This window comes from Oncorhynchus mykiss, chromosome 27 (genome assembly GCF_013265735.2).
Source record: "Oncorhynchus mykiss isolate Arlee chromosome 27, USDA_OmykA_1.1, whole genome shotgun sequence".
In the NCBI taxonomy this organism is placed as follows: domain Eukaryota; kingdom Metazoa; phylum Chordata; class Actinopteri; order Salmoniformes; family Salmonidae; genus Oncorhynchus; species Oncorhynchus mykiss.
The window spans coordinates 27,309,816-27,318,990 of NC_048591.1; the positions used below are offsets into that span (position 1 = coordinate 27,309,816).

Here is a 9,175-nt window from a genome sequence, read left to right on the forward strand (position 1 = left end):
CCCCAGTAGCACATTTCAGACACGAATGCAATAAAATGCACTTCACATGAAAAAACGGTTGAACATAAAAACGGAAATATTTACTACATACGAGGATTTAAAAAAAAGAATAACAATTTAAAACTGAAAGACTGAAAAAACACCCTAAGGTAAATGCACCCCTGTCCAGTGTGTATTGACAGGTGATTAGAACGCTTCTTGTGGGCATTTTTACACCTGTTCAATGTTAATTTACAGGTGATTAGAACGTATGTTAAAGCCATTTTTACACGCGATCATTACACCTGTTCAATGTTCATTTAGAGGTGATTAGAACGCTTGAATATTGTACTTTCAGACAAATGAAATTGTACCATTGCACACGTTCTGAACGCCTGTGTCGTAACGGGTACATTTCATGGGTCTGAAAGTACCACATTGTAGCCCCTCCCACCTCAATTTCCGTGAGTTTGACTTTGTTTGACTTCCGGCCTGTTGAGATGAATCGCTTACCCAGGGAGGGAGTTTCTAAATATGGATCAAATTGTTCAAATTAGTCAAGGCGTTGGTGAGAAATGGAAGAAGAAATGAAAACAACTTTTCCCACATAGCATTACAACTACAAAGTTGACGCTGGCTAGCTAACTTATTTTAATTTAAATAGTTAGTTAACAAGCTAGCAATAGTCTTATGTCTAGCCTGTAACTAATGGTTGTTACGTTGTGGGACAGAGCAATAGTTATTTATACTTGTCCTTTGGTTGAGACTAACATTCGTTTAGAAAATAATTGTTTACTTTATGTATATTTGTTGTGTAATTGTTTGGATTTGCTAGTTGGAAAGCTGAGATGTGTTTGCTCAAGTTAGCTAACTTAGCTATTCGCTCATGTTTTAGGAGAACTGTGGGATTCTGTATTTTACATTATAGCCATTAATATATATATGATTAAATATCATGATGTTGGCTGTGTGAGGTATCTGCATTTGTGCACTTGAGCATCATCATGAGATTAAACAACTGCTTGCTACATCTACTTGCCTGTTTGTGTGTGTGTGACAAGAACTGAGTAACATGGTGTGACCTGCATGTTGCAAAACTGTAGATAACAGCCCAGCAGATGCTTTGTCCTTGTGTTTGTATGTAACAATATTGAGCACATGGTGTGACTTGCCCTATCTTACAAAGTTGTGGTTAATCAGGTATATGGAGAGGTGGTCATCACGAGGTTTAACCGAGATGGAAAAATACTGAACAACACAATAGCAGGACCTGAGCAACTGTTATAACTATACTGCGATACCGGAACAGTAAGAATCTATACATCGACGGAGGGAGGACTCCAAGAAGCGCCAAGAGGCGGGGACCCGCCTGAGCGCCTGCGATAGGCTGAGCAAGTCTAAACCACGCTCAGCCTCTACTGTGATAGGCCAACAGACGTTGGAACAATGTCTATCACAGAATAAGAACAACTGTTTACGTACATCCTGTCAGTTCTCTGTTCTGCCCTGCGTGGTATTACAGTGAGCCCGTATATACGAAAGTTGCATTTGCCATTTATTGCTTAGCTAATAAAAAATACATAGTATACAATCGATGACTCTTGGTCATATTTATCCTGATACCAGATTTGAATTTACGCAACTGTGACAGAACAGACTAGCTCCTTGCAGAATCTTGACAAAAGAGAATGTGGAATAAGATCTGGCTGTTGCAGTGCCCAGACAAGGTGAGAGCAAACTGCTACAGAGATAAAAAGGTAAGATCTCTATCTTGATTAGCTATATTTCAAGTTTGAACCAATGCAATGGGTATTTTATTGACTTGCTAAATTACATGCTTTTCCTGAAAATGTCTATCTGATAAAGTTGTTAGTTCTAGGAAATGTAAAGTACTCAAGCATCTGCAGACCAGTGAGGAGGAGGAAAGCCAATAAGACAAGAATTACTAGCTAGTTATATCAGACTTTTATTGGCTTGCTAAATGAACTGCTTTTCCTGAAAATGTCTCTGATAAAGCTACACTCTTGGAAAAAAAGGTGCTATCTAGAACGAACATAAGTTATTCAGCTGTCCCCGTAAATAACTTTTTGAAGAACCCTTGTTGGTTCCAGGTTGAACCACCTTGTTGGTTCCAGGTTGAACCACCTTGTTGGTTCCAGGTTGAACCACCTTGTTGGTTCCAGGTTGAACCACCTTGTTGGTTTCAGGTAGAACCCTTTCCACAGAGGGTTCTACCTGGAACCCAAAAGGGTTACACTATGGGGACAGCTGAAGAACCCTTTTGGAACCCTTTTTTCTAAGAGTGTATACTATTTTTTTCTAATGCAATATCCATGTTACAGCCACAACATGATGATCATGTAGTCAAGCATCTGAAGACTAGCAAGGAGGAGAAAAGCCTGCTTTGGATGAGCAAGGGAGAACAATAACTAGCTATATCAGATAAACATGTTCAGGAGAAGCAGGGAGAGAGCAAGCTAGTAGTAGTAACATTATTATTAGAAACCACACATGTGCATGTATCTGTGTTTTATATTTTAAGCAATAAGGCAGCTCGGGATTTGTGGTATGTGGACAATATACCACGGCTTAGGGCTGCAACGCAGAGTGCCTGGATACAGCTCTTAGCCATGGTATATAACCCCCAAGGTGCCTTATTGCTATTAAAAAACTGGTTACCAACATAATTACAACAGTCAACAAGTAGTATTGACTCATACCCAGGGTATACGGTCTGATATACCACGGTTTGCTATCTGTCTCATGTTGTACCGATCATCAACATGAACAAGACTGAATTCTGTTGAATTGTCAACTGGTCTAAATTGTTGTTAGGATGATGTTGCTGTTCAGAATGACATGTTTTACTGTTGATGTTCACAGGAATCTCCAAATGCTATGTTGAACGAGCACCACGGATGAAGGAGTGGGAGGAAAGCGGACAGCTTCATTCTACCAAACATACAATGTTTGCTTCATGAATAATAGTTACATCTGAAATAATAATAATAATAATAATAATAATACAGAAATATTTTAGTTTATTCTGTTTCTGTTTTTATGCTGGATGAGTAATTTAGCAGGTCTGTATTATAATGTATTGTTTTGAAACGCTCATTAAATATCTATTCAGTCAAAACTCACTTATTTTACGTTTGCTAAAATAATGTATGTTTTGTACTGTTACTTTTTACATTCTGAAACAGTCTCGTTAGTTTTGAGCTAGACTATGATTGGGGAAATGTCTTCTGTAAATGTCTACTACCCTTTTTAAAATGTTGATGAATGAAAGTAGCACCTTTTCTTATAGTTTGTTGCTTCTGTCTGATGAGGAAGTGGGCGATGTGTAATACATTGGAGGAGGACGGGAGAATTAATGAGAAATCAGAACTTGGCAATGTCAGGGAATAAGTAGGATAAATGTACATCCTATTAATGGCAAAAGAAACTGCAGAGGTAGCTTTAAGATAACATGCTCATATCTAATGTTATGTACTGCACAGACGGCTAGCCAGCTATTTTCAAAACATTGGATTACCAATTTGAGCGGTGACGTCTCAGTTTGCACCACATTTTGACATGGAGGTATGTCACCTAGAGATGAACGTACTTTGGTGCAAAAAGTGAAAATCCATCCCAGAACAACAGCAAAGGACCTTGTGAAGATGCTGGGGGAAACCGGTACAAAAGTATCTATATCCGCAGTAAAACGAGTCCTATATCGACATAACCTGAAAGGCCGCTCAGCAAGGAAGAAGCCACTGCTCCAAAACCACCGTAAAAAAGCCAAACTACGGTTTGCAACTGCACATGGGGACAAAGATCGTACTTTTTGGAGAAATGTACTCTTGTCTGATGAAACAAAAATAGAACTGTTTGGCCATAATGACCATCGTTACATTTGGAGAAAAAAGGGGGAGGCTTGCAAGCCAAAGAACACCATCCCAACCGTGAAGCACGGGGGTGGCAGTATCATGTTGTGGGTGTCCTTTGCTGCAGGAGGGACTGGTGCACTTCACAAAATAGATGGCATCATGAGGAGGAAAATTGTGGATCTATTGAAGCAACATCTCAAGACATCAGTCAGGTAGTTAAAGCTTGGACGCAAATGGGTCTTCCAAAAGGACAATGACCCCAAGCATATTTCCAAAGTTGTGGCAAATTGGCTTATGGACAACAAAGTCAAGGTATTGGAGTGGCCATCAAAGCCCTGACCTCATTCCTATAGATAATTTGTGGGCAGAACTGAAAAAGCGTGTGCGAGCAAGGAGGCCTACAAACCTGACTCAGTTACACCAGCTCTGCCAGGAGGAATGGGCCAAAATTCACCCAACTTATTGTGGGAAGCTTGTGGAAGGCTGCCCAAAATGTTTGACCCAAGATAAACAATATTACCTGAATTAGCCCGACTAACTGGTGCTCCCACACATCGGCTACTCGGACAATTTGCATTGTGTCCCGCCAACCCCTCTTTTACACTGCTGCTGCTCTGTTTATCATCTATGCATAGTCACTTTAACTATACCTACATCTACAGTGGGGCAAAAAAGTATTTAGTCAGCCACCAATTGTGCAAGTTCTCCCACTTAAAAAGATGAGAGAGGCCTGTAATTTTCATCATAGGTACACTTCAACTATGACAGACAAAATGAGAAAAAAAATCCAGAAAATCACATTGTATGATTTTTAATTAATTTGCAAATTATGGTGGAAAATAAGTATTTGGTCACCTACAAACAAGCAAGATTTCTGGCTCTCACAGACCTGTAACTTCTTCTTTGAGAGGCTCCTCTGTCCTCCACTCGTTACCTGTATTAATGGCACCTGTTTGAACTTGTTATCGGTATAAAAGACACCTGTCCACAACCTCAAACAGTCACACTCCAAACTCCACTATGGCCAAGACCAAAGAGCTGTCAAAGGACACCAGAAACTAAATTGTAGACCTGCACCAGGCTGGGAAGACAATCTGCAATAGGTAAGCAGCTTAGTTTGAAGAAATCAACTGTTGGAGCAATTATTAGGAAATGGAAGACATACAAGACCACTGATAATCTCCCTCGATCTGGGGCTCCACGCAAGATCTCACCCCGTGGGGTCAAAATGATCACAAGAACGGTGAGCAAAAATCCCAGAACCACACGGGGGGACCTAGTGAATGACCTGCAGAGAGCTGGGACCAAAGTAACAAAGCCTACCATCAGTAACACACTACGCCGCCAGGGACTCAATCCTGAGTCCCTGGCAGTGCCAGACGTGTCCCCCTGCTTAAGCCAGTACATGTCCAGGCCCGTCTGAAGTTTGCTAGTAGGCATTTGGATGATCCAGAAGAAGATTGGGAGAATGTCATATGGTCAGATGAAACCAAAATAAAACTTTTTGGTAAAAACTCAACTCGTCGTGTTTGGAGGACAAAGAATGCTGAGTTGCATCCAAAGAACACCATACCTACTGTGAAGCATGGGGGTGGAAACATCATGCTTTGGGGCTGTTTTTCTGCAAAGGGACCAGGACGACTGATCCGTGTAAAGGAAAGAATGAATGGGGCCATGTATCGTGAGATTTTGAGTGAAAACCTCCCATCAGCAAGGGCATTGAAGATTAAACGTCTTTCAGCATGACAATGATCCCAAACACACCTCCCGGGCAACGAAGGAGTGGCTTAATAAGAAGTATTTCAAGGTCCTGGAGTGGCCTAGACAGTCTGCAAATCTCAACCCCATAGAAAATCTTTGGAGGGAGTTGAAAGTCTGTTGCCCAGCAACAGCCCCAAAACATCAGTGCTCTAGAGGAGATCTGCATGGAGGAATGGGCCAAAATACCAGCAACAGTGTGTGAAAACCTTGTGAAGACTTACAGAAAACGTTTGACCTCTGTCATTGCCAACAAAGGGTATATAACAAAGTATTGAGATAAACTTTTGTTATTGACCAAATACTAATTTTCCACCATAATTTGCAAATAAATTCATTAAAAATCCTACAATGTGATTTTCTGGGGTTTTTTTCTTCTCATTTTGTCTGTCATAGTTGAAGTGTACCTTTGATGAAAATTACAGGCCTCTCTCATCTTTTTAAGTGGGAGAACTTGCACAATTGGTGGCTGACTAAATACTTTTTTGCCCCACTGTACATACAGTGGCTTGAGGAAGTATTCACCCCCTTGATATTTTTCCTATTTTGTTGCCTTATAACCTGGAATTAAAATAGATATTTTTTGGGGGGGAGGGGGGGGGGGTTGTATCATTTGATTTACACAACATGCCTACCACTTTGAAGATGCAAAATGTTTTTTTGTGTGAAACAAACAAGATATATTACAAAGTCAATACTTTGTAGAGCCACCTTTTGCAGCAATTACAGCTGCAAGTCTCTTGGGGTATGTCTCTAGAATGTTGGCACATCTAGCCACTGGGATTTTTGCCCATTCTTCAAGGCAAAACTGCTCAAGCTCCTTCAAGTTGGATGGGTTCCGCTGGTGTACAGCAATCTTTAAGTCATACCACAGATTCTCAATTGGATTGAGGTCTAGGCTTTGACTAGGCTATTCCAAGACATTTAAATGCTTTCTCTTAAACCACTCAAGTGTTGCTTCAGCAGTTTGCTTAGGGTCATTGTCCTGCTGTAAGGTGAACCTCCATACCCGTCTCTCTTGAAGACTGAAAAAAGGTTTCCCTCAAGAATTTCCCTGTATTTAGCGCGATCCAACATTCCATCAATTCTGACCAGTTTCCCAGTCCCTGCCGAGGAAAAACAAACCCACAACATGATGTTGCCATCACCATGCTTCACTGTGGGGATGATATTCTTGGGGTGATGAGAGGTGTTGGGTTTGCATCAGACATAGCTTTTCCTTGATGGCCAAAAAGCTCAATTTTAGTCTCATCTAACCAGAGTACCGTCTTCCATATGTTTGGGGAGTCTCCCACATGCCTTTTGGCGGACACCAAATGTGGGGAGCTTTGCAGCTCCTTCAGGGTTATCTTTGATCTCTTTGTTGCTTCTGATTAATGCCCTCCTTGCCTGGTCTGTGAGTTTTGGTGGGTGGCCCTCTCTTGGCAGGTTTGTTGTGGTGCCATATTCTTTCCATTTTTTAATAATGCATTTAATGGATATTTCGGATATTTTTTTATAACCCAACCATGATATGTACTTCTCCACAAATTTGTCCCTAACCTGTTTGGAGGACTCCTTGGTCTTCATGGTGCCACTTGCTTGGTGGTGCCCTTGCTTAATGGTGTTGCAGACTCTGGGGCCTTTCAAAACAGGTGTATATCTACATGACAGATCATGTGACACTTAGATTGCACACAGGTGGACTTTATTTAGCTAATTGTGCGACTTCTAAAGGTAATTGGTTGCACCAGATCTTATATAGGGGCTTCATAGCAAAAGGGGTGAATACATATGCACGCACCACTTTTCCATTGTTATTTTTTTAAACAAGTTATTTTTTTCATTTCACTTCACCAATTTTGACTATTTTGTGTATGTCCATTACATGAAATCCAAATAAAAATCCATTTAAATTACAGGTTGTAATGCAACAAAATAGGAAAAATGCCAAGGGGGGTGAATACCTTTGCAAGGCACTGTATTACCTCAATTAGCCAGACTAAACGGTGCCCCCGCACATTGACTCTGTACAGGCACCACCTATATATCACCTCGCTACTGTTATTTTCACTGTCATTTTACTGTTTTTACTTATTTACTTATCTATTGTTAACCTGATACCTATTTTCTTAAATTGCACTGTTGGTTAGGGCTTGTAAGTAAGCATTTCACTGTAAGGTGAAACACCTGTTGCAATAGGCACACGTGATAAATAAACTTTGATTTGATTTGCAAGAGCGGATGTTTCACTGGTTGTTCACTGGTTTCAAACACAATGATTGATAGGCAACTTAAACTTCTTGAATTCAACCATTATTGGGTTCAAATACACATTTACATTTGTGAATAGCCATCCACAGCAACCACAATCCGTAAAATGCAAATAGATAAATGAGAGAGCAGTAGTGTGATTCACACCAATGCGCTATGTAATTATCAATAATAAGTGATATCCGTAAAGCCGTAGACTAAACCACTGCTGTCATCTTCACCTCCAAGCGTTTATTCAAGTTGGATCATCTTTGGATGCCGACAGCAGTGGTACCATTGGAAGACATAGCTTGGACTGTAGCCTACATAAGCCTATTCCTGCTCTTTTCCCGCAATCCATAAACCACATTTGGTGTCACCATAGTGGTCTCTGACTTGTGGTCAGACTCACTCAGGTGGAACAAACTTGTGCCTTTTTTCAATGCTGATTTGAATGTCATTGAGAAAACAGAAATGTCAAAGATACATTTTTTCACTAACAACCTCAAAGTAATCTAGTTTTTTAAGTATCTAATCTGATTACAATATTTAGTAACTGTTTTTTGTAATCTGTTACTCCCCAACTCTGATTGTCTCAATGCAGCCTTATAATGCTGTGAAAGGATCCTGGAACCCAAATGATTTGGGTCCTATCCTCCTTATAAAACGTGTTTAGTTTCCAAAAGGTACTGAAATTGTCAACAAAAGTTACTCCCATTGAGCTGCAATACTAACGTAGCCAGTTGTGAAGAGAAAGAATCCTGCTAAAGCGTTCAATGCCACGATTCAGAGAGGGCACAGGGCCAGATATGATGGGTCTTTTGTTAGTGTCTAGCAGAGAGTCAATCAGCTCTTTGAAATCTAGTTTCAAATGTTCAGAGCTGCCCTTCATAATGTCATTAAAACCCACATGGACTACGATAGAATCGATGTCCATGTCCTGGCGTAGTATATTCGGGAGCAGCTTAGTAATGTAATTTACTCAAGCTCCGGGATAGGAAATTGTTTTTACACCAGGAACGGTGTTTGGACCGTCAGTATTCCAATACGGATTTTAAAAATAGAACTGATTTCAGCATTAAGGCCTGCAGTGTGAACAACCCTCCTGTAGGATTTCACTCCAACCCCAGTAACTAACCTGGTTCAGTTTATCAACCAGCTAATTATTAGAATCAGGTGTGTTAGATTAGGATTGGAGTGAAAACCTACAGGACAGTAGCTCTCCAGGAACAGGGTTGGAGAGCCCTGATTTAGAGGCAAAGCCAGTCTCACTCCAATGTTTCACATTTGAAATATAAAAAAAATAATTTTTAAAAGCACACATAAATATA

At 40.4% G+C, this 9,175-nt stretch overlaps 1 long non-coding RNA gene across 1 annotated transcript; it reads left to right on the plus strand.

Annotated features, from left to right (window-relative positions):
- Positions 1 to 425: 425 nt before the first annotated feature.
- LOC110507884 lies at positions 426 to 3,184 on the plus strand. Its single transcript, XR_002471204.2, has 2 exons — positions 426 to 1,736; positions 2,863 to 3,184. It is a non-coding gene; the product is annotated as an uncharacterized LOC110507884 (long non-coding RNA).
- The last annotated feature ends 5,991 nt before the right edge of the window (positions 3,185 to 9,175 follow it).